Source organism: Spea bombifrons, chromosome 11 (genome assembly GCF_027358695.1).
Source record: "Spea bombifrons isolate aSpeBom1 chromosome 11, aSpeBom1.2.pri, whole genome shotgun sequence".
NCBI classification, from domain to species: domain Eukaryota; kingdom Metazoa; phylum Chordata; class Amphibia; order Anura; family Pelobatidae; genus Spea; species Spea bombifrons.
Genome location: NC_071097.1, coordinates 12710965 through 12738636, shown reverse-complemented (window position 1 = coordinate 12738636; position 27672 = coordinate 12710965). Strand labels below are relative to the sequence as shown.

Below are 27672 nucleotides of genomic sequence, written 5' to 3'. Positions count from 1 at the left end.
AGAGAACTATGTAACGCAAGGCCTGGCTATGACTAAACTAAAGTATGAGTGCGGGGCATACTTTAGTCCAAGACTATTCATCAGGGGCTAGGTGCTGATTGGGGAGGCAGGAGCAGCCTCAAGTGTATCTATGGGGTAAAGTGACCTTGCAGTTAAACGTGAGGCTGTTCAGAAAGCATGCAAGAAGATCTGCAGACTGCTGTCGAGCAAAGGGGTGAGTAAAGAAGGAGGTAGGGGGGTAAAGAGGAAAGAAGGCAAAGTTTATGTGTTTGTGAGCATGTATGTATGTATGTATGTGACCAGGAAGGTGTATGTATCTTCTGGAAAACATGGCTGATGAGGTCACTGATGCAAACACCGTCAGAAGTTGCTCCTTACACCCAGGACAGGAACCAAAGATCCAGCATACGGAGGATTAAAGAATAGAGGTCTTTGCATATTACCCCACGCACCAGACTGTACTAGTGTTGAGGTAAAACAGGGAGTTTTATATACCAACTTATATACATACATCATAATCTTGATAAGAGCATGATTCTGGCCACTATAGCCAGCAATACTCAAACAACACAAAGTCACTGATTTTGGGATGTTCCCGGGGGTACAATCCCAGGTACAGATGGATAGCTCTAAGTCCCAGGGTGTCGGAGCACCCTGATCCAATGGCGCGTCTCCAAGGGACAGCAACGGAAAGTTACCCAGGTGCGGTCCAAAATGTAGCCATTCCAGAGTTCCATGACGATGGCTGCGGCTACGAAACCTTGGTCTTCAGATGTGAGGGAAAACCAGAGCTCCCGAATGAGCTCCCTTTGTGGAACCACCCCAACCTGTACCCCATTGTGAGTCCAACATATCCCCAAAAGGGTGCTGGGATTGGGCAACAGGTAGCCATAGAGACCTTGCTCAAAGTTCAACAGAGCCCAGTCGCAAAACCGATCCAGGAAATTGCAGCTAGGACCTGGTCAGGTGAAAAGAATTGGGAAACAGGGCAATAAAACAACAGGGAATGTATTGGACATAATATCATGCTCTTATCTTTTATAAGTCTCTTAACTAAATTTACATAAAGAAAACACTATAAATATATGAAATAATAAAGGAAACCACAAAATTGTCTCTGAAGCCCTATATCTGTGACAGTCTACAAATCCTTTGAGTGCAATTTGGGTGCCAGGACTGGCCTCTTGGTTGCGCTACCTGTGATCTAAACCTGCAATTTAGGATTTCCATACATTATTTTTTTGATTTATACCTTCAGTGCTCAGTTTTTCAACAGTGTATTTTACTTTGAAGGTACAGACGTTACTGAGCTCTTCCGTTGACATACTGCACTACTCAGTTAGTTACCTATTTTCTTATTTTTCTTAAGAGGTTCATTTGATGATCTGAAACATTAAAAAGTGAAAAATAAGCAAAAAATAGAATAATTTGGAATGAACTGTACCTTAGTTAAATTAATTTTTTTTAAAAGAAATTGATTCTGATAGAATATTGCTGAGTAGTTTTGTAAAGGAGAATGGTCCAAAGTTTCTCCTGACTGTTGTTCAGGTCATAGCCACAACTACAGGAAACATTTGATTAAGGTTATTGCTACCAGTTATTGCTACCAAGTCCAACCAGTTATTAAATCCAAAAAGTCTACATGCCTATTCTGCCTTCCACTGTGAATGCTTACACAATATGTTTAATTAAGGCATGAAAATGTATAATTGTTTGTGTGTTATTAGCTGAACCTGACTGTGTCTGTCTATTGTTGTGTTAGAAGAACAGATCAAATATAATAACCGACATATGCAGAAATCTGGGTAATTCCAAAGGGTTCACATACTTTTTCTTGCAACTGCAGTTACAACACTGTCATTGTCACCTGATGCTGACAGCCATATAATTCATTTAATGCTGAAATAGGCCCGCAAAACCAAGCATCCCCATTAAACAAGCAGGGCGGTGGAGCGTGGGGCTCTGTTGTTTTCAGTTGTGTCATTCATTCCTGATAGAAACACAAACAATGTAAATTGAATGGAGCTTGGGTGGGATTATGCAGGAAGCATTAAATGCAGATCTGTTTTTGTTCGGATCTCTGGTATTGCAAAACATATTTAAGTGAGACTAAGGGATTAAAAGAACTGGACGCTGATATTTACACCTCACCAAATGAACTCATGAGATTTCTAGCATTTTATACAGAAAGGGAGAAGATACCTCTTTTTTTGTATTATTCAGTTTCGCAAAGTAAATATCAATGAACAATGACAGTTACCTCTCAAATGAGACTCCCAGTGGGATGCCAATTAGTTCTGCAGGTGTTGTACACACTAGTGAAACTCAAAAGATTAAGATTATGCAGACCACATCTACAAAGTGTCCCTGCTTTTTTGAACCCAAACCAATCCATGCCTTTTTTCATACTCTATTTTAAACCATTTTTATTTGATAAATTAGAAATAACACTGAAGAAATATTTTTATTTGATTATCAAAGAGAGTGCTGCATAAAGTACTGAAGTTTGGCACTGAAGAAAACTTGTTTTTTATTTTGTTACATTAAACTCTGCAGACCAAGGCGTCCATACATGGAGTGAGAGAGACTGAACCATCCACTGCTGAAGGTGCAGTGCCAGATCTCCTGGCAAGCAGCCCAAAACTGTGTTCTTACAACCATCTAATTCATTGATCCGCTCAGCTTTCAATCTCACGGGACCGCGGGAACAGACAGCTATTGGAACAGGCCTCATGCTCCGACCATAGGAACACAAGGGGTTAAAGCAAGTATGGTGACAAAGAGAAGAGAGAAATAAGGAGGAGAGAGAGTGAAAAGAAACAGAGTGAGAGAAAAGGAAGAGATAAAGAAATGAAAGGAAGAGAGTAAGACAGTAAAAAGGAATGGAGTGAGAGAAAGAAAAGGAAGACAGTGAGAGAAAAGGAACAGAGGGAAAAGAAGGGAGTGAAAGTAAAAAGGAACAGAGAGAGAGAGAGAGAGAGAGAGAGAGAAAGAACAAAGAAAGCAAGCGAGAGGGAGGAAGAGAGTGTTTTGAAAGTGTTGATCTAAAAGAAAGTTTGTGTGTTGAAGCAAGTATGTCTGTGAAAGGACAAGTAAGTGTGTGTCTGCTAGGACGTGTGTAAGACAAGCTTGAACAAGGGCAAATGCATATGTGTGTATCTTGATAGTCTATCAATTACTGTTTCTGTAAAGGGAATATGGGATTCGAATAGGATGATTCATTCTAAAATACTGTAACTAACACACTGCTCTAGGAGAGCTACTTAGTATTATTCTAAATTAAATTGATACTGTCCTTCACTTTAAAAATGCAATCCACTAATCATGTCCATGCTTATGCTTGCTTATGACATTATTAATGATGTTCTGTGTGTCCAATAAAAGCTTTTGCTTTTCATTAAGATTTTCAGTAGGGACACAATAGGTATATAGGTTGAACTTGATGGAACAAGATACAAGAGCCACAACACATACAAATAGTTAATTGCAGTTTTCTGAATATATTATATTATACAAAAACTGGAACGGTTTTAAACAAACAACACAATACTTCCCATATAATGTTGTATACTGATTACATGGACATACTCAACAACATTTCTCTTCTGGATCCCAGGACAAAGGAGCAGAGGCCACTCACTGTTTGTGAACCTGCAGCATTGAGCTTTAGGCTACGCAGTACAGATAGTACCGGGGTAGTTTGGAGCTCATTTACAAGTGTTAAGGCTGTGCGTGTCATGGGAAGTATTTTTATGTCGGGACAGAGCCAAATTTGAATTGGAAAAAATGGACTGTCCAGGGAAATTCGGGACTGTTGGGAGATATGTATGGAATAGCTTAGGCAATTCTGCCCAAGAAATTCTAATTTCTTCAAGGTTAACAAAATATACATGTCGTTTAAACTTTATTGAAACTACCGGAAACACACCTCGATCGCTAGAAAAAGTGGTTTATAGTTGAGATACAAAAGTACGGAATAGTCCATAAGCACGTGACAGACATCTTTTATCACTCCCGATATGAAGTTTCCCCCCACTTGGAATAGCTTAGAGATCATATAACTGCACACTCTGCAAGTTTCCAGGTGATTGATAACAGCCCTGCGATGGCTATGTTTTCTTCCAACAATCACCATACAGACCCCAGCTTTGGCAGCAGTCTTTGTGCGGCAGAGGCAGCCAAAACCAGTTCCACTAAGCAAACACCGAGGGGGAGGGTACACACCACCAAGAGGAGAAACACATGAAAACACAAGTACAAGGGGCCATGGAAAGGTGAAAATGGAAGAATCTTATTGTATTAAAACAAGCCTAAAACGAGATAATAGTCAACTATTAGCAGATAAATGTTGGTTGCGAAAACCAATGAAGACAAGTCTAAAAATAAATTTAATTACTATAATGTGGTCAACAATATGGTAAAAGCCAGATTTCATACTTGTATAAGTATTTATATGAACAAATACAATAACATCTATAAAAAATCTTTTTTTTTTAATAATCCATTGTCCATTGCATGTACATATTAACCCTTAACCCTCTTATACCCAATAATAAAGCTACGGCCATTTGTATCCAATTTAAAAACTGTGTCTGTGGTTTCTTTAATTTATTGAAATTAAAGAAACCGCAGACACAGTTTTTAAATTGGATACAAATGGCCGTAGCTTTATTAGTGGGTATAAGAGGCATTAACAAACATTAACCATTTAACGTAATGACAAATACTATATACTACTGTATATAGTAAGGTAGTTTAGCATTAAAGACAATGTCTTTCGTCTGCAGACCTGTAGATTGCGACTGGAGATAGACATGTGATGTGTTGGGTGATTTTCTCTGCTAAAACACCACGTTGAGCTGATTCTTTATAGTGATGGGAAGTTCGGATCATTAAAGTGAATCGGATCATTTCGATTCGTTCACTGAAATGATCCGATTCATGATCCGGATCTTCGGATCACTCAGTGTGTCTGCACGGAGTTACTGTTTTCCAGTAACTCCGTGCAGGCACACTAACGATTGGCCCCGCCCCTTTTATTATGAATCCTCCCCCCTGCCTCCAGTGATGTCAATGAAGGCAGAGAGTCGTTCAAAGATTCGGATCTTACAGGGATCCGAATCTTACAGTGATCCGGATCACTGTAAGATCCGGATCATTGTAAGATCCGGATCATTGTAAGATCCGGATCTTTGAACGACTCTCTGCCTTCATTGGCATTCTAATCATTAAGAGAATGTCACCATACTGTTATAAATAAATATATTAATAATCACTGCCCCCAGGATTTACATTCCCCTTTACCTGCAACTGCACCTTAAGCTAACTTTATTAAATTAATTAAATTAACCCTCACCATTAAATTAACCCTAAACACCCCATCAACCATGACTGCCCTAAAATTAACCCTTAACACACCATCAACCATGACTGCCCCTAAAATTAACCCTTAACACCCCATTAAGCATAACTGCCCCAAATTAACCCTAAACACCCCATTAAGCATAACTGCCCCTAAATTAACCCTAAACACCCCGTTAAGCATAACTGCCCCCAAATTAACCCTAAACACCCCATTAAGCATAACTGCCCCCAAATTAACCCTAAACACCCCATTAAGCATAACTGCCCCCAAATTAACACTAAAGACCCCATTAAGCATAACTGCCCCTAAATTATCCTTAAACACCCCATTAAGCATAACTGCCCCCAAATTAACACTAAAGACCCCATCAACCATACCAATTTATTAGGTAATTTATCTGGAGTACATGCAATTAATTTAGGGGTAGTTATGGTTAATGGAGTATTTAGGGTTAATTTCAGGGGCCGTTATGGTTAATGGGGTCTTTAGGGTTAATTTCAGGGGCCGTTATGGTTAATGGGATCTTTACGGTTAATTTCAGGGGCAGTTATGGTTGATGGGGTATAAGGGTTAATTTTATGCTGATGACTGAGGGTTAATTTAATTAATTTAATAAAGTTAACTGTAGGTGCAGTTATAGGTAAAGGGGGGCAAACTCAGGGGAATCTAAATCCTGGGGGCAGTGTGAACATTATTAATGTATTTATTTATAAAAGTATGGTATCAGTAATATTCTCTGAATGATTCGAATCTCTGTAAGATTCGGATCCTTGTAAGATCCGGATCCCTGTAAGATTCGAATCATTCGACTCTTCGGTTCATTCGACTCTTCGGTTCATTCGACTCTTCGGTTCATTCGACTCTTCGGTTCATTCGACTCTTCGGATCATTCGACTCTTTGAACGACTCTCTGACTCTATGAGTCATCGTTCCTATGAGAATTAATGAGCTGTAACCTGACCCCAGAGTGCTCTGCAGATGACTCACAGCTCTAGGATCAGGTTACAGCTGCATGATGATTCACAGACTGAACCGCTACAAACGAATCGTTCAGTCTAGTGAACCGACTCATCCGGATCACTAAAAAGAACCGGATCAAATGAACGATTCGTTCATGATCCGGACATCACTAATTCTTTATGGTAATGCTAATAAAGTCCTCTTTATCTAATGTGTCCTTGCCCCTGAAGACTTTTGTGAGTCAGGGGGTGCCTCTGAGTGAGGTAGTATGTTGTTTACAAGGCACTGTGATAACGAGTTAGTTTGTGTGCTAGCTCTAGAACACATACACATAAAAAATACACTGCTGTCTTAAAACATTACAATATTTTTTATGTGGTTTAAACTTTTTTGTGAGGTTCTCATTCAACGGATTAGTCTACTAAGGAGGCATTCTAGAATGACCTAATCTTTGACAGGGTCTTGGTTAGAAACTGCTCAACCAGTTTCAAATATATTTTCTGTCATGTATTAAACATAATTTCTTTATATTATTTATATTATTATATATATTATTATTATTATTGTTTGTGTAATATGTAGGTGTTGTTTTTGTCCCCTAGTATCTCTGTTAAAGGTGTAGTCTGATGGAAAAATAAAAAAAAATCTCTAAGCATTAAATATACTGCTACATACAGTAATATAGTTTAGCATTAAAGAAAATTAGGTTTGAATTATTATTATTAAATAGGGCCAGGCGAAAAAAACACATGGATCGCTGAAGTAAAAAATAAATACAGTATTTTTATTTGCATTACTTTGCAGCTATGAGACACAGGGCATGAGACTAGTGACTGCTGGCGTAGGAGGATACTGCGTTACCAACTGACCTCAATCTTACGTGTTTAGTTCATCTGCTGCTTTTCTCCTTCCAAATTTATACCTACATCTTCACACTCGGCCACTCTTGAGTCCAAACTAATCCTTTCATACACATGTTGAGTGTTGATGTTATCTCCATTGTGTGCCTGAGCCTTTCATGGGATTATACTATGATAACTGTGTATTTTGACCAGATTAAGTGAAATTACAAGATCAGAAAGAGCACACAATTCTTAACTTTTTTTTCTTTGTGTACTTTTCCCCCTCATTATTTCTACACACTGAAAGCCACAAATAATACATTGCAAACTATGATTTACAAAAAGTGGTAGTAAATCTAAGTGCTTCACAATTGCTTCATAACTCAACTGACTCAAGAAAACCAACTAATTTTACACTTCCAATGACATACATTTCTGGAACCTTTTGCTCCTGCCACTTCGTTGACATCACAGGTTCAGGGAATAAATTCAGCCAGGAGACCATGCTTACACATCAATATACAATCATAAACATATGATCCAGTCTTCCCCATATCTAGCAACAGTCCTGGCTTTCATGGGTCAGCCTTGATTTTTTGGAAAATAGAGAGCATGGGATTCAAACTCAGTTACAGTATATGGGATTCTGGGTATATGGAAATATACAAGACACACGGTTCAAGTTGAAGTTAGCCAAAAATCCATATGAGGTGTGAATCTAAAAAAAAGTGTCTTTAAAAAACAAATTACATTTCATTTTATATCATCAGCAGAGACGAGAATACTCATCTAGTGTTGCTTGTAAAAGTTATTATAGCTGCAGCTATAAAAAAGAATATACAAAAGAATCGTATTAAAAAAACACATTTGCTACCAGTCAGCCTGACTCAATATACTGAACAGATTCCAGGCTTTTGCTGACTCGGTTGGTATCCAGGGTTTAGCCATGAGAGCACAACTTTGGGTCATTGTCAGCTGGCCACAATCAAAGTGTGTGGACCTGTGGTGTGTACATGGGGTCTGTACTGGGTATGCAGTGTGAAAAATGAACAAGCATTTCAATTGCATTGATTAAACTGTCCCACAGGGTCTTCCTTGTATGGCAATTACCCCTTTGAAGTTCATAAACTTAAAGGAGGGTTTACAGGAGAGTAATGGTCTCAGCTAAATGACTTTACTATTTATTATAAAAGACATCACTGGTAAATTCTCCATCGTATTTTCATATATTGCAAAGTTAGCCATTGTAGAATATACTCTCAAGTAAGAGAGAGTTCTGTTCATGAGACAGAAGGAAAAGGGTGCTGGGGCACAAAATAGATCAGCATGGTAGCCTATGGAACATGCAAGATGAAAAGGTAAATCATAAAAATCATTTCAATTCAAATAGGAAGATGGTGGAGGTGATGTTGATGAGTCAGCTTAGCTCATCCTCTATAGCTAGAGGATCAGGGAATGTGAAAATGGGTGATGCCAGCGCCCTTCTTGCCACAAGTTAGACACACTCCGGCCATCCACATCCATTCATGACTTTAACAGCAACAAGCGCATGTACAAGCATCTTTTAGGTTCAATCCCCAGATGTCTCATTAAAAATCAATATAGTAATATAAGTAATATATGTTGTGATACTTTGATGTGGGGTTCACAGTAGAGCCTTGCGCGGGACTGTTTTCTTAATCCCACGGGACCCGCATCCCGATGTAGTCCTCTAGTTCGCGGCACTAGTATTTAGCTTAGCGTACGTAGATATTTGTATTTAGTGATTTAGAGGAGCCTCTTCTTCGGGATCACCCCGGAATAGTGACTCTTTGTCAGGTGGGCATTGCTGGCCATAGAACTGTATGGGGGAAATTGATGGGATTATAATCCTTATCTGATTACATCTGTGTATAAATATCCGTGTAGTTTTCATTAAACCTAGTTCTAGCACTCTACACTATGTCTCGACTAGTGCTTGGGTGATCATAAAGGGCTTTCAGCACCAAGGAAGAACTCTACAGGGGAGCTACACAGTCGGAGTATGGGTCTCTGTCACATGTATTAGAATGTATAAAAATGTCAAATTAGCATATTATATATATATTGTGATCCTGCACCCACACAGGGTACCAAACAGCACGGTCCTCTAGGGTATTAACGCCACAGCTCAATTAGGTAATCACCCACGATTTATTTGTAGTCCACGTATGAAGATATTTACAGGATTACATAGAACACAAATTCTCTACAAACAAAAGCCTAGCTCGTCTGAGCGCTTACTAACATATAACTCCCCTCACTACACAGGGTCTAAAACTAAACAAAACGTAATCCCACCAACCTTTTTGATGGTCTCTCTTGTGCAAAGCAAGCCCTGCTGCATCCAAAACAAACTCTCTCTCTTCTGTCCAACAGGTCAGGTTATATTGCAGCCAGTGCAGCTAATTACCTGCAGCTGACCAGTGCATTGGAGTCAGCTTAAACTCCTGGCCTGGATCCTGGGTCAGTCCAGGTGCATGTAAACTGCGGGGTGGAGCACCAGCCTGCCCTATTTGTCATATAAAACCCTGCAAAATGGAGGGGGAATGTATACCCCTTCCACAACAACACCCCGCACCTTGTTACAATATATATATATATATATATATATATATATACAGTACATATACAGTATATATAGCACTGTTATGCCTAAATTACATCAAACAATATCAAAACATATTTCTTCTCAAGCTTCCAAGGCACATTGGCTTCTGCCAAAGGTGCTAAAAGCTATCATGAAATCTGAAAAAACACTTGGTGAGGATCTGAGAAAATAGCATATCTGATCAAAGGCTGATTAAACAAAAGGGTGCATGGGGCCCTAAAAATGGTAGGAATTGTAAGGAGAAAAATCTATGACCATTTAGTCTAAGCTTGTATTTGTTGAGAAACGAACAGAAAGAAAAGCTATGTAAACAGTTATGGCTAGCCTAAATAAGCACAAATGTACTAAACCAAGGGTGATAATTTGACTACAGGCTTATAGCCACATACCACAAAAAAAACAGGAACTTGAGACTGCTCAGCCACTGAGAATCCCGGTCATGTTGGAATTCACACACAGCTGCCAAGCCAGAAGAGAACGCAGAGTCAGCCAGTGATTTTATATAGTCAGCCTGGCCATTTACTGTGCGTTGGGAAATAATGCCTGTATCACATTTCCTTTAGCTGCTATGATGCGTTAGAATTTATTGAGTTACATATAGGAAAAGCCCAAAAAGAAGATATGGCCTCTTTCAGGTGGAACCTTTACTGCTACTCAAAGAGCAGGGCAACCTGAAGCAAGTAGCGGGTACAAATTGCCTCATCCGCTGTACCAGCACTACGGTTCCAAACTGCCTCTGGAAGTAACATCAGCACAGGCAGTGTGCACTAGGAGCTTCATGAAATGGGTTTCCATGTCTGAGCAGTTGCAAACAAGCCAAAGATTAATGGGGTGGTGTAAAACACACTGCCGCTGGACTGGAGCTGTAGACACAACCAGGAAATCTGATGGACAAATTAGGGTTGTGTGAATGCCAAGAAAATGCTACCTACTGGAATGCATACCTACCGGAGCCATTTTTCAGATTTTAGGCTAGGTCCCTTAGTCCCAGTGAAGGGTGATGATAATGATACAGCATACAACGACATTTTAGACAATTGTATGCTTACAACTTTGTGGCACCAATATGGAAAAGGACCTTTCCTGTTCCAGCATGACTGTGACCTTGTGCACATAGCAAGGTACATAAAGACATGACTGGTGAGTCTGGTGTGGAGGAACTTGAGTGGCCTGGACACAGCCCTTACCCTATTGAGCACATTAGGCATGAATTGGAATGCCGATTACATGCTAACATAACCAGACACATATGGAGACACACACGCTAACATGACCAGACACACACACACATAACAACATAAACTACTAACAGACCCTGACACATAGACTAACATAAACAGACACACACAAACCCAGACAGACTCACACAAACCCAGACAGACACACACACATACATAGCCAGACAGACACCTACACACATAGCCAGACAGACACACGCAAATCACTTGCTCTGTCTTCTACTTGTTTTCAATGCAGCTTGCACAGTGCTACTCCCGCAGGGTCATGCAACGCAACAATACATGTTCCTGCTCAAGATAGGTAATAGTGTGGTATATAAATATGTAATTTAACAACACAAACTTATACATATGAATATTACCTACAGTATATTAAACAAAAGTTAATGTACATTTTTTACTTACACATTTAATTTAACAAAAGGTTGAAGCACTCCCACTTACCCTATAATGTACAAGGTCATTGTGGTTTAATATATTAAACACTGCCCTTTAGCATAATAATTTTCAAAGCCCCATTGACCCTTGTGACACTCTTTTTTCTTAAAGCTAGTCCGATGACAAAAACGTGTCAACAGCATTTTTAGTTGGGATATGTAACACAGAAATATGATCTTTTTCCATGAGAACGAAAGGAACATTTGGAGAACAGGGCATTTTTAAATTGTTGTTCCTATCCCTTTAAATGTTCAAGCTTTCACATTACAGTACATTTATAATTTTTGTGCAAATTAAGTTTTTCATTCAGAGCAATTTATTCTGTATTGGAAGAAAAATTCCCTCAATGCAATTTTCAGAGTAAAACAAATAATTATATAGTGTTAGAGAATAAAAAAACAAACAGTCTTAATGTAAAAAGTAATAAAAACAGCTTAAGCCATGGCAGCCAACAATATAAGTCTCTGTATTTCAAAATTTTCCATTATAGCAAATAATTTTAGTGCAAGTTAAGTATTTTCTATTGAACAATGTATTTTGTATTGGACTATATAAATCTGCCGTATTAGTCATAGGCCTGTGTAGTGATCTTATTTACTGTTTATGCCCTGGTGAAAGGCAGTTTATGTGGAGCTGTCTCTTTATGGTAATATGCAACTCTTTGAAACACGGCAGGAAATAAAGAGATTAGAATGAGAAACTATTCCCAAAGTCTACTGGAAACCAGCAAATATGATTCAAGTATGCATAAAGTGCAATCAGAAAAGTGATGCAGTCGCCATACCATTAATGCAACGTTCCTGCTAATTTCTCCACTTATACTTTGCACCAGAATTGCTCTTCATACATTGCCACCATTGTGCAAAGAATTACATTAACACTTATTGACCTCTCGGTAAGCAATCACTCGCTACAATCTGGTTGGAGATTTCACCACAAAGGAAGCAGCCACATATCATATGCCTTAATAACAGACAAGCGGGTTAAATGTTAAGCGAGGCATGTTAAACTTAAAGCTAAACTGCATCAGCATTTGAACACTATGTTTCAGATTCTTGTATAACGTATTTCTTTTAATACAAGTAATTTTAATTCACTGGATGATTTTGTGGGACTTTACACTAACAACTACATTCACCAGAAAAGGTAGTCACATTTAATACAAAATGACCATTAACACAGAACATAGGTGGATTTTCCTCTTATTTGATAGCAGTCAATCTACAATCTTTAGGCAGCCCTAATAAGCATTATAGAAAAGGCATATTCTTTAGACTTGCTGTACAAATGCGTTTTTGTGCCGAATTTTATTGTTTAATCCATTTGTCCGAATAATCAACGAACACAACATTGGAAGAAATAAAACAAATGCATGCAATGCGAAAATCTTCATCCATTTAATTCGGTTAGCCGCCATTTTAACTACACTAAGAATCTTGCCATTTTAAAGGACAACTGTAGTGAGGAAAAAATACTTAAATAATAACATTCGAGCTGCTGTAAAACTACTCATCTGCTCAGCTATTCAAATGTGACAAAGTAACTTTATGATAATTAGCATAAAGCAGCAGTAGACAGGGAGTTTTCCAGCACATATTTATAATATTAAATAAAAAAAGTCCTTAAGGTGCAACACAGGTGCAAAGTGGGTACGATTAATGGGGGTGCAAAGTGGGTGCAGTGGCAAGTCCATCATTTTGCAATATGGGTGTCACAGTGGCTGAGGACACATGGGGGGTATGTTTCAGTTTGGGCAGGGGGCACTGGTGGAATCCTTACTCCTTACCTGCCTGCCCAGTCCCCTCTTATGTCTAAGTCCCCCTGTGCTCATTGGAGGGCGAAAAGGTAAACGGGAAACCCCGTCTGGTCTGCCCTAACCAGTCGGCTATGGGGGCTCTACAAGCCAATAAATGGTTGATGCGCCTGGCTGGGACCTAGCTGCAAATTCATGAAGCGGAAGTTGTCTAGGCCCACCATGCAGATGTTCTGCAGGGGACCTGGATCCTCCTCTCCGGCAGCGTTGAATATCTGCGCGATGTGCGCAGACAACTTCCGCTGCTACTCGGCACTTCAACCAGAGCTTCTATGACGGAGCGCCGTCGTGACATGACCTTCCAGTGCTCAGTCATAGAAGCAGAGGTTGTCTATGTGCATCGGACAGATGTTCACAGGCTGCCCCCACTAGACACCAGGGAGTCTGAAGCACGGGTGACAAGTCTGGGGATGCATTGGTAAGTCTGGGGGGGCAGAGTGGCATATCAGGAGGCATATTGGCATATAGGGGAATATAAGGCATATCAATGGGGCAGAGTGACATATCAGGGAGGCAGAGTGGCATATAGAGGAGTATAAGGCATATCTGGGGGCAGGGTGACATATAGGGGAATATAAGGCATATCTGGGGGGCAGAGTGGCATATAGGGGCAGATGTGCATAACTGGGGGGCAGGTTGACAAATAAAAAGAAATAAAAACAAGAAATGCATTTTTCTTAATCATAATCTTTATTAAATATGGAAAATAGTTTACATGTCAATTAATATTTACTAGTAAAACTTTTTCCCTATAGCCTTTAAATGTTGTGGGGTCATCTTATAATCAGGGTTGTCTTGTAATTAGGCAAATATGGTATATCAAGGACTAAGTCACCTCAGAAAATTAGACATTTATTTTAATACAGGGATTCATTTTAAAACTTTTTAAAACAATAAAATATTATAAAATAATAAATCTTGAAAAGTTGTATGTATGAATTCTTCAGGCTTCAAAAGCATTTATTCACACTGTTTTCTCACTCTGGGGCTCTACTGACTGACATAAAATTGAAGAAACCATTATACATACATATTGAATAGTGGACAACCTGTCAGAAAACAAAATTATGAAGTAGTTGGCATCCTCAAACCTTGGTGAATCACATTGACACCTGAGTTGAGTAAATTGGGGAACGGTCCAGATAACTAAGGGGATTCTCAACAGAAGTAAAAGATCCTCACCCAATGAGTTTATCGTCCAAGGCTTACTGGGTTCTTTATAATGACGAGATTTAGTCAACGTAGTTATGAAAAACATTGTAAACCTAGACCATTTAAATGACCCTGCTTTGGGATGTGCAGAGGTCAGGTGATATGACCACAGGTGTTTCCTGTGTGCTATTTTCCAGGCACTTGTACATAGCCTCATAATGTTCCACACAGCAACAATCAGAACAGAGGAACAACACATGTCACCACAAAGGAACAACTTATCTGACAGCTTAGGGCGTTTTTTGTAAGTTTATCGTATTTGTTTCAAACAATGTATGTTTATATAACAAATAATAAAAGTGACCAGTAATGTATCACATGAATACATTCACCATAATATGTACACATATGTTTTAATTCAAGAGTGCATTTAAAGGAGGTTGCAATATGTACAGAAAGTATACGGAACCTGCGTAGATTTTAACCCATTCCGCACAGGGGTTTTTTCATGCCCTAATGACTGGAAACGTTTGTCTTTTTTTTGGTCATTTTTACCATACATTTGTTAAATCCTGATTTCCTTCTTCCATTGTAAGCCATTCAGTGAGTTTTTCATACCCTAATGCCTGGAGTTTTTTTGTCATTTTTTGTCAATGTTATATTAAATGCCTAGAATAAAACATTTTTGCAATTTCACTTGGGATTTGTTCTACACAGTAGGTGCCACTGCTTAACAATTACTAGCTTAAGGGGTTTGGGTATAATTATTTTTTTTCTATATTTGTCACTTGCAGCAGTAGGACTAAGCAGGGGCCTAACTAGAAACCACAGGGCCCTGGTGTGCAAATTGCCCCCTAACTTTACCAACCAACATGTCCCACAGTGCCATCTTTGCCCTAAACAGATTGTGAGTGTCACCTTTGCCACAAACAGCTTGTGAGTGCCACCTTTGCCAAAACCAGCTTATGAGTAAAATCCTAACCCCCAAACAGCCTGCCTATGCCATATTTGCCCCTAGCTTGTCAGTGCCCCAAAACAACTTATCTGTGCCATCGTTGCCCCTTGCCAAACCCCCTCCAACAAACACTCTAGTACACATATGTAAACACTCTTACACAAATTAGACATGCTAACACACACTTACTCATGCTCACTAACACACATGTACACATTCATTTTAACACAAACACGCCATCTCACACCACTTAAACATCCGCGCTCACACACAAACACTTACACATCCATGCTCACAAACACTTTATACATAGGCATTCATGTTCACATGCGTTTATATATAGACATTAATGTTCACATGCGTTTATATATAGACATTCATACTCACATGCACTTATACAAAACAAAAATGATAATATTTTTACCTTTTTTGTACTGTTCCCGGTGCAATATGGATAGAGATTTCTTTGAGGATCTCTCTTATATCTTAAAGATGCCAATGATGTTACTGGGTTTCCCATGAAGTTTATTTATCATTTATGTTCCTTTTTTTATATTTCATTTGTTACATTCTTTCGTTTTTTAAATTGTCTGTTTAATGGAATAGGATTTTTGTTTCTCCCCCTCCTTCCTCTGGCTTCCCCTGCACTAATCACACTATGATTTGCAAGCAGGGCTCCGTAGCCCTGCACTGTTGTTGTGTGATCCGCAAGTAGGATGAGGAATCAACGATCCCAGGAGGGTCTGGAAGCAACTGCATTGTGTCATCACTCCTCCAGTGACTTTCAGGTAGGTGTCAACTACACGACTGGGCAATCATATTGTAGCAATGTACTGGAATTTGCGTCAAGCAATGCTGGTGTCTGCTAACAGGGGAGAGTCTAGGCTGACATTTCCACTGCAAAAATGTCATGATGTACAGGTAAATCCTAAACTTGCCGCCTTTTCTTTCGAAAGCCACCTTTTCTTTTGGTTGCCCATTAGGTAGTAATGATAGATAGGTTGGGGATGGAAGGAAATACTTGAAGGGAAGCAGATAAGGAAGTAAAGAGGAAAAAAATGGAAACAGAAAGTCTGGGAACGCAGGATAAATAAATTACAAAGATAACACCAAATAGGCAAACAACAACTGCCAACTTGAAAAGGCCCTCGATGGGCCTCACCAATCTGTCTAACTACGTCATATCTCTCTACTTCCACTCGCCTCCAAGCTTCTTGAACAGCTTGTGTATACCTGACTAACCAAATGATAGAATTAGGGATGACATCCGTAATTAAGGAAGAATGCAGAGTGAGGAGAATTATTATTTAACCCCTTAATGACAAAGCCCGTACATGTACGGGCTCAAAATGCATTGTTTTCAATGGGTTTAGGGACCGCCCATTGTCCTTAAGGGGTTAAAAAGTTAGCTAAAGGTAAATATATGATCCAGTCAATTTGTAAATATGTAGTATAGGAACTGATACATATTGTTCAAGTATTTGATTAATTCTTTCCACTTGCCGATTTGTTTGTGGATGGAAAGCAGTGGACATTTTGAGAGATATACAGAATGTGTACAAAAACTTGTACATACCACATACCAAACAAGCTTATCTTTTAACAATTCGGATAGCCAGAATCTATATTGATTTCTTAGAGCTGCATCATTCTATCTGGTTATCCTTGCATGTTTGCAAAAATGAATAATAAAATCTTCAACAGATCTTTCCTTTGTTTTAGTGTCCAAAAAGTGGCCTCTGTGGTAGCAACTCTATTTGGATCATCATAATGCTGTAAAAGAGCTGGATCATTATTTCGAATTAATTGATGAGTCAAATTCATGGGTTCTCCATCCAGAAGGGATATAACAGTGTGAATCTGAATATCCTCATTATGATACATCCTAGGACATAAAAACAGTAACCAACATTAACTTCTTAAATCCTCTCAATTTAGTTCCATCTCCAGAGAATTTCTTGAGGAGTGCAACTAGGGCTACTGGAGAATATCACTAGATTTTCTGTAATTCATCAGTTTGGAAATATAAATTAGAAAAGAGAAATAATGTTGTGATTGAAACCATCAATACAGCTCTTATAGTTTTTTTACCTCTTGTTCAACTCTGACCTTTCAACTTTTTTGTCTTCTAAAAACCCACATAAATCTGGCAAATTTATGGTAAATGTGTCACACTCCAGAAACAAACACTTTGTTTCAAGTTGAATTCTTCTGTTTGGCAAATGCGAATTTGTGTTTCATATGCTTTCTAATACTGGTCTCCGAACATGTCACAAATAGCAATCCCCCAGTAATGTGGAACACATATGGCATCCTTAATAAAGCATATATTGAGGCAGCTAATACGCTAACACTAAACTTATAATACTGTGTTCTACTTGTCAGCTGTGGCATAGTCAGCCTAAGGTCAGTCTTCAGCAAGCATGACCCCCCCAAATTATAAAGTTTAGGTTTTTCAGTCACATCCACTGCTAATTGTATAAAATCAAGCACATATGCATGCCATCTTTATAGACAAACACTGGCAGTGGAATGGGTCATATTGAAGAGCTCAGTGAGTTTAAATGTGGATATGTCATAGGATGCCAGCTATGCAACAACAGCTTGTCTGTGCCTTCTTTTCCCCTTGAAACATACATTCTTACACACATAAGTAAACACACTTACACAAATTTACACATGCTAATGTACATACATATGCTAATACATACAGATACTCACTGATTCCAAGACGCACACTTATACATCCACATTCATGCTCACACACACTTACACACACATGCTGGCACAAAAACACATACACATCTATGCTAACACTTACACATTCATGCTCATACATACAAACACCTTCACATATACGTTTATGATCACACACATTCATGCTCACATACACTTACACATAGACATGCATGCTCATATACACGTATACATAGACATCCATGCCCACATAAACTATACATAGGCTTTCATGCTCACATACACTTAAACATAACAATTCATAATCACATATACATACCCATTAATGCTCACAAACACGTATACATACCCATTCATGCTCACAAACATTTATGCATACACATTCATGCTCACGTACACGGAGTGGGATGTCCAACAACCTTATATAGGTGTGATGGTTGGATGTACACATACTTTTGGTCATATAGTGTACAGTTATATAGATAATAAAAAACAGGAAAAAATAGTTGTTATTCCAGAAAAAAAATGTGGAGTAGTTTTACAAATTTAAAATCATTTTGTTACATTGGGAACAGGAAATGCAGTGTATATAAAAGTATCATGCTTGAAATTAAAAGCACAGCTTATTCAGTAAATAATAAACTAAATTTGCTTTTTAAATCTTTATTTTTGTTGCAAATGGAACAACAAGGTCTGTATATGTTAAGAACATTTCAACTATACATGATAACAGGTAACCCCCTCTTTCCCTCAAATGCAACAAAATATATGAAGAAACCATTAAAAAAAAACCCAAAAGATCTCCGGTAATCCTCCTACATATATTATACTGGGAGAGCAATCAGAATTGTCCAATCAGATTTGCAACTTCAAACCACTGCACTCAAAATGTGGTCTCACAATTTGTGAAAAGACCAGTCTTCAAAGAAGACTCTAATTTTCAAGATATATAAACATACATTTGATGTTATGAGTCCATAATATGATATTTTTATTATTATTTTTTTACTCCAAAGAAGCAGTAGAATATTCCAGCAGGAACAGCACAAAGTATCATCACCACCCAGCTTCCTCATGTTCTGGGTGACTCACAGCTGATTTTAAACACGACAGATTTTAGGTTTCCTTCTACAATAGGTAGGAAAAGTGTAACCCAAGAGCTTTTTAATTTTAGGATGTGTTGCTTTCCTTATGTAAATAGCATTCCCTGATTCCAGGAAAATGAACAAAACATTGGCCAGGCTGTTTTTGGATGTTTTCCAATATCAGAAAATTGCCAGGATATTTTAAGAACCAGAGATATTATTTCATAATTCACTGGCTTAATATGTAGATAGATAGATAGACAGACAGACAGATAGATAGATAGATAGATAGATAGATAGGTAGATAGATAGATAGATAGGTAGATAGAATTGTAAAGAATTTAGAGGAATTAGCAGTCATAATAATACCACTGTAGGACAGCAATAAAAAGTAAAGCAACAAATGTAAAACATGCATCATAGAAAGTGTCGGCACATAAGAACCATTCGGCCCATCCACTACCCTTTCAGTAAAGTAATATTTCCTGATGTTACTTTTAAACCTTTGGCCCTCTAGCTTAAGACTATGTCCTCTTAGTGTGGTAGTATTTCTCCTTTTAAACAAACTCTCTTCCTTTATTATGTTAAGATCCTTTAATGTTTCCTGGTAACTTTTATCCTGTAATCCTTGAACCATTTTAGTACCCCCTTTCTGAACTTCCTCCAACATATATTTATCCTTCTAGAGATATGGTTTCCATTACTGTACACAATACTCCTGCTGCTCTATCGCATTGTCTACTTACCTTTAAGTGCTCACACATTGAGGTTAGGACGGTATCAACTATTCTATACTCTGTCCTTTGGTTTTTATGCCCTATTATTTTGAATTTATAAACATTAAATGCCAGTTGCCCCAGATCTATTTTTCAAGTTTTCCTAAATAATTTGCCATTTTGGCATTTCCATCCAGGAACATCAACCCTGTTGCAAATCTTTGTCTCGTCAGCAAAAAAGACATACCTTACTACCAATACCTCCTGCAATATCACTAATAAAATAGTAAAGAGAATAGGTCCAGGTCAGGGCAGGACTGGGAATGAAAGGCAGCCCTGGAAACATTCAGACACCAGCCCCATGTATTTTATCTCGTGGTCGAGTTCTTGTACCCCACGCACCCCTCATACCTATCTAAGTCTCTTTATAAGTAAAAATTAAATAGTTAAATTTATTCAGAAAGTTAAGTGCCAGGTTGGCACTTAAGTTATACAGAAAGTTAAGTGCCATGAAACAGATGACACACACACAGCAGCACAGGCTCTGCCACACCGACACCCAAAAAAAACCACACACACCACCACAGGCTCTGCCACACCAACACCCAAACACACACACAGGACAGGCCATACCACACCGACACACAAACTCCAGGACAGGCTCTGCCACAGCGACATCCAAACACACACTCCAGAACAGGCTCTGCCACACCAACACCTAAACACACACCAGGACAGGTTCTGCCGCACCGACACCTAAACACACATCAGCACAGCCTCTGGCACACTGCCACCCAAACACACACACCAGGACAGGCTCTGCCAAACAGATATCCAAACACACACTTCCACAGGGGCCACTGCTTTCTTCTGGCCCCTGGCCATTATCCCTCCGCCACTTTACAGTGGGCACTATCCGTTCCAGTAGGTAGCGTTCTCCTGGAACCTACAAAACTCATATACATCCATCAAAGTTCTAGATAATGAATCATGATTTATTACACCAGAAAACACGTTTCCAATGCTCCAGAGTCCAGTGTCGGTGTACCTTACACCATTCCAACTGACATTTGGCATTGTAGTGATCCAAAACTTGTGTCCAACTGCATGGCCTTGGAAACCCACTTCATGAAGCTACTAATGCACAGTGCTTGCGCTGATGGTGCTTCCAGAGGCAGCTTGGAGCTCTGTAGTAAATGATACTACAGAGTACAGGTGATTTTTCTGACAATGTATCAGAATTTGACTAAAATCAATTCAGTATCACTAGTTCTAAGTCTACTTCCAACCCAGAAGTTAGTTGCAGGATTTACCCCATTGAAATGTCTAATGTGACAAAGCAGAGTCGTGACAACACACCAAGTGAGTCACTTCAAGCATTTTTGACTGCTATGTTGACATAGTCCTAATGTAAAATGGACCCCATTTGTTACCCAACCTTTCCCAAAACTATGCCAGGTATAAGTCACTGCTACAATGTGTGCACTTTACCCACAATACCAGGTGCTCACTCAAAAAAGATCCCCAATATAGCTGGCTTCAAAGACTGTATCTCGTTATCATCTATACAGGATTTAAGCAGTACTTGACACCTAAACATGGCAGAGTTGGAGTGAAACTGCAAAAGAGGTACACGGAACACTGTGGCCTTCAGAATATATAAGAGGAAGTAAACAATTAATTTGGTTGCTACCAGTACCTGGTTGCCAGAATTTATGGGAACCAATGAAAATATATTTTGCAACAAAAGGGTACCCTTAACAAAAGGGTATCATCTGCCAATGTCCGCTTTACATGGATTCCATCTCATTGAGTCTAACATGCATTTAAACACATGTTGACTAGACTGCTCATTATATTTGTGCTTTACGCTGTGGAGACAAAATGAATAAAATGTATGTTTCAGCATATGACTTTTTGAAAACATCTAGCAAATAATACCTCTTTGCACAAACCCCTCCCAGGGCAGTGACAGGGCAGTCAATTGGTGAAGCCCCTACTTTCTCTATGTTAGCTATGGGGAATGGCAACCAATGAGAAAAGTGCCTACACTCTCCCTGTTGCTCTAAAAGGAATCAGCACAGAGCAGTCAGGATTAACCCTTATTGCATGCGGCCACCTGATGCTGACCCCTGAAAAGCTTCCCCAACTGGGCAGAGCCACTCTTATTCTCTCTTATCTGAAAAAATCCGCAATAGTTTCAGGAAACCCAGGCGAATCTAACAGACATTGTCTTACAGCTGTCTGTTTAGGGGTTTTGTTATCTGGACAGTTTATATGTGTTACCTCTTCTTTTCTTGGTGATAATATATGGTTACATTTAGGGCTGCAAGGACAGCTCCAACACAACCCATTGTCCCCTGCAACCCGCTTTAACCATGTTGGGGGTTATGAACCAAAGAAATAGGCTGCACAAAGGGATTCATGTTTTCAAATAAAACTTAATGTTTATTATGACCTCTAAAACAATCAATCTATCATTGAACAGATAAGAGGAACAAACTAGCTTGCCCCAGCAGGATGATCAGAAGCAAAGTGTCCACTCATTTTTCTTTTGTGCAAACATGCACTTAATCGCGGGTGCCTGAAGTCCTTCGCCTCCATGGTCCTAACTGGGAAATGAATAAGAGAAGACTTGTACGTCAGCCTACACATAAACCCTGCATTTGGCACAATAGTTGCAGGCACCCACCAAGGATGTCCTTAACACCCCACCCAGGCCGGGGGTAATTTTCCTCATTCCTCATTGGTCCCTTTCTCTGACACTAGCGCTTTGCCTTTGGCCCTCTTCAGCAACCCAGCCACTTATGTAGATTGTGCTTACATGCAATACACCAAACAACTACTCAAGTTGATCACTCTCCTTCCATATGAGCTGCTAGGAATTTACAACCAGAGACAATGTACAACAGGTTACCTTTCTAGCGCTCAGACGGCATGCTACAGTCCTAGAGAAATATCTCAATATTATAACTTCTAAAGCATGCTTATCTATTTGTAAGTGATCCTGTGCCATTTAAAAATCCTGTATGTAGACAAATGGTTTTGTTTATGGCTGAAAATCTCAACTCTCCAACACCCAAGCTGTGTCACTGAGTTTATCAGAACCTGGTGTTACATCATTGCATCCTTTAGTCTTCAGATATCCAGACTGCTGCCATATATCGTGTGCACTGTACATTAACTTCCTTCCTTTTACAATATATAGACTTGATAACAAATGTTGCAGTGTTAAAGTAAATATTAAAAAAAATCTTACATACCGTACATAATAATTACTTAGCACTTATAAAGTAAGCTTTCACATTGTTGTTTGTATAGGCAACATTGGGATGTATATATTTAATATTATTATAACCCTTTGTAGCTCAAAATAAAATAAAAGGCATAATATGTTCCAGTAGTGTGATTACCAGCCTGAAGTCCAGTCATTGACTCCAGTGTTTGAAAGTGAAGAGTGAACCATGTTTTTTTTTGTTTTTTTTTTAATTGCATGCTCTGTTCTGTTTTATTGCCCTATGCCGGTAAATTAAATATTGTCATGTTGCCAAAATAGGCTGCTTGGTTTTGAACAATGCTCCATTTGGCTTATAAAGCGTAGGTTTGGATGAGCCAGGTGTTTCTCATCCGAGCTATTATGGACTGCGGTATAGTTCTATCTTTAAAATGTGTTCTTGAATATTTTAGCTAAATGCAGGAGATTGTGTAGTTTTTTTACATTTTGCAAAAACAGACTGCGGTTTGTCAAAGGCGAGCTAGAGATTTAACCATTACATTTCACACCAACACGCCAACAACACATTTGCATTTCTTTTTAAAAGGAATGTAATCTCAATTCAAATCTTGATTTGATTTAGTGCGATTTTATATCTAAAGCAAATTGCTGATAACTGAAAGATGTTTAATTCAGCCATTATACCCACTTTAATTTGTGTGATAGCTGGAAGGTCACTGTAAATGCATTCGGATATGGAGGTTCTGCAGAATTACTCCTTATTCATTTGCTTCTTCTCCATCCCCCCAACTATTTTCTGTTCTAGTTTAAGCCCTAAATATCTCCTGGCACATTACTTACTGCCACTCAACTCCAACGGGCTTGGCAAGCATCGTGGGGGTGAGCCTCACTCCAAGTGCGTATGCGTGGAAAATGATCCCACTGCAGTGAGTGTTTTACCATTTGAAAGAATGATTATAAGATGACCCCCCCAAAATTGGAATATTAATTTAGGAAAAAAAAAAAAAGCTTGAATATAAGACTACCTTTTAGGGGAATTTTTTTTTTGTAAATATTAATTCACATGTAAACTATTTTTTCATATTTAATAAAAACTATGATTTTGAAAAATGCATTTTTTGTTTTTATTTTTGTTATATTTGCTAACCTGCTCCCCAGTTATGCACATCTGCCCCCTATATGCCACTCTGCCCCCCAGATATCCCTTATATCCCTATATGCCACTTTGCTTCCCTGATATGCCGAATATAGGACATGAAGCCTTCTTTGGTGAGGCCAGAGGATGGCTGGCACCTTCTAGCCTAGAGGGCAGTTCAAAACAAGCGGCCCCTTGATCTCCTCTGGTAACTAACATACACACTGGTACACACATACCCACTCATACTACAAACACTAATGCACTCATGCTAACACAAATGTATACATATACATTCATTCTAACACACACACTTACACACTAATGCTGACACACACTTACACAGCACTGGCCAGCCGGCAACTGGGTGAGGTTGTTGAGTACATTATATTGTGCCTTTAAGGCATTTTATAGCAAAAATTACACCCCAGGATCTAGTGAGCATGATGTGCACATATACAGAAAAATGCCTTTGCTTCCATACATTGCTGCAAGCAGCCAATCAGTGACATGAAATGTCAGATAATGGAGAAAGAAGGCAGTATCGCAGCATGGCAACAATTCTGCAACTTTTTTTCTTCGCTTTTTTTAAGAATTGATATTAGTACTCAGAGTACATTCTTCTATAGTAGGAGTGTCTGTTTATTGTCCAATACATACTCACTAATGAAGGGTACATATTAAAGTATATATTAAAGTCACTTGTGGCTCTCTGAAGCAGCCAATCAGTGGCTCACCAATCAATGCCATTGATTTCAAAAGGAGTGCAGACCACGAAGGCGGAAGCTACTAATTTGTGCGGTAAGTGATATATTTTTAGGGTAACATTTTTGGATGCCGTGATTCAGTGATTAATCTGTGTGGGTTATTCGTGTTATGGCATCAAACATGCTGTCAGCCTTATACTAATTCAATAATGCGGGATTTAGGACCTACAATAGCTTTTTATGTGTGGAGTACCTTCTTTTTGGTCATGTGGAGGCTCGGTTTTTGACGTCACTGACCAGACTGCGACTGCTGACTCATTCTAAATGGGACCGCGGTACACGCCGTGCGCCCCGAGGCACGTACTGAATCCTCGCTTACTGTAATAGAAGACACGCCGAGGCACGCCCACTTGGGCAAGGTGCCCAGTTGTTTGCAGCACTTCCTGTAGCAGCCCTGCGATAAAGGAGCGAACGGGTGTCTAGTGTGGAAGAGGAGTGGGATGTCATGCAATTGCCTTCTGGTGCTGCATATAGCTGTGCATATCATAGTCAAACAGTAAGGAAACCCAGTCACCCCACTGACTCAGATCCAGCTGATGCAATTTGGGGCAATATTTTCACAGAAGGAAAAGTCAGAGACAGGCTGTGATGATGCAATCAAAATGTATATTTTTACACTGCCTAAAGAAAGTTTGATTAAACACGTTTTACATGTCCCAGTTTCTGTTAAACAAATGAATAATGTACACCCCCCTCAACAGCATACTTAATAATTGTCTCACTCCCTTCCAAACTAAGGATACTCAAAATAACATGAAGCTATATGTAAAGTACTGGACTTTAGTACTAAATGTAGCATTTGTATTATACATACTGTACACAAGATGGTATAGAAACCTATATCTACGGTACTGGTACTTACAGGACTGGCTAAAAGTTATTGGCTCCCCACCTACTTATTTCTCCCTCCGCATCTACAGCATGCTTACAGAGCAGTGGATGTCAAGGCCATCGGTTGACAAAGATCTCAATTCTCATGATCACTAAGAATCTGTGTGTGGGAAGAGAATCAGTCCTTGGGTTATGAGATTTAATTTGGAATCAGGTCTTGTGTGCAGCTTATCCTGATGTGACTCCTATAAATAATAGGTCATGATTCCAGAAACCTACTCTCCCCAAATTGCACTCTCTTTCTCCTAATTTGAGGTCGATGATGTCTGGCTATCCTATATCTTTTAATGCCACCCCATGGCTCTGCAAATATCTTTCTTGACCACTTCTCCTCATGGCTTCCCCATTTCCTCCAGAAAACTCTCCAGACTTTAATCCCATAGAGAACTTGTGGCCAATCCTCAAGAGGCGGGTGGACAAACAAAACCCCACAAATTCTGACAAACTCCAAGCGTTGATTATGCAAGAATGGGCGGCCATCAGTCATGATGTGGTCTAGAAGTTAATTGACAGCATGCCAGGGCGGATTGCAGAGGTCTTGAAAAAGGGTCAACACTGCAAATATTGACTCTTTGCATAAACTTAATGTAATTGTCAAAAATATCTAAGAACACTGAAACAGCAAACATTGTGAGGAATAATACTTGTGTCATGTGTATATTCCATGGGATGTATGTGTACTCTGGAGATGGGCTTGGGGGTTCCTTTGTACTTCTATCTTATTTAAATGGAAGGAGATGTATCACTGTGATTCATGTTCATAATTGGATTCAAAGTTATAATAAAAAGTTGAAAGATAAATAATGCTTTTTTTCTTTATAGTCTTGAAAATCAGAAGCAAATAACCATTCGGACAAAAAAATGCTTCCTGTTGGGACCGAAGGATTGTCACATCAAATTACTCATGTTGTTTTCATCCATGTAGACAGAGCTGATTCACCTGTGCTCACCTGATGTCTGACTGCTAAGAGTTGGCTCACTTCCAGTGGGTAAAGGTCTATTTTATGTGCAGTCTGTGTGAGTGTCGAAACATGAGTAGCAGAATTTGTAAATATGTCCTGGGGCTTTATATCCTATATATATCCTATATTAAACTTTTTTATTGTTTACTGTAACCAAAATACACTATCATTATAATTATATTATACAAATGTATTGCAAAAAAGGTGCTAAAGTGACATGTAGCTGCTGATGAAAATACTAATGTTCAACCTTGGGAAAAACAACTGATTGCACTTGACCCATGCAATGAAAAAGCAGGATTGTTATTCTCAATATGTTGACATGTGTCTTGCTTGGAATTCATAATTCCAGCCAACAGTTCAAGTCCAAGACACTGAAGCTTTTCTTGTGTGGCACTTACTGGCAAACGTGTCAATGTTCATTGCCAAGCCACGATAAAGTATCAAGCTTTACAGTGTGTTTTGAGGCAGGAAAATTGCCAAGACCTCTCCTTCTTTGAGTTTGTCAATGAAAAACAAAGTAACCTTCTTTCAAGTGCAGGAACTCAGAGTATAGCTTTATTTTGCAAGCCAATACATCCCTCACTTATCAGCCACATAAACAGGAGGTTATATGTTGTCATGTTACATGTTTGTTACTACAAATTTAATTTTGCATTGTAAAGATTTGTAGTGCCATACATGATCACTTCTAGTTCACTTTGTGCTTTAATTGAAACATATTTTTTCTACTTATTTTTGTGCTCACTTTTTTCTAATGCACCTTTCCTCTTTTATCCTGCTCTCTCACCT

At 38.9% G+C, this 27672-nt stretch overlaps 1 long non-coding RNA gene across 1 annotated transcript in view; it reads right to left on the bottom strand.

The window, feature by feature from the left end:
• LOC128468381 (uncharacterized) overlaps positions 1-25376 on the bottom strand; it is a 41680-nt gene extending 16304 nt beyond the window's left edge. The window contains exon 1 of the long non-coding RNA XR_008345825.1: positions 25221-25376. This is a non-coding gene — a long non-coding RNA (uncharacterized LOC128468381). The remainder of the gene's footprint in view (positions 1-25220) is intronic.
• Between the last annotated feature and the right edge of the window lie 2296 nt (positions 25377-27672).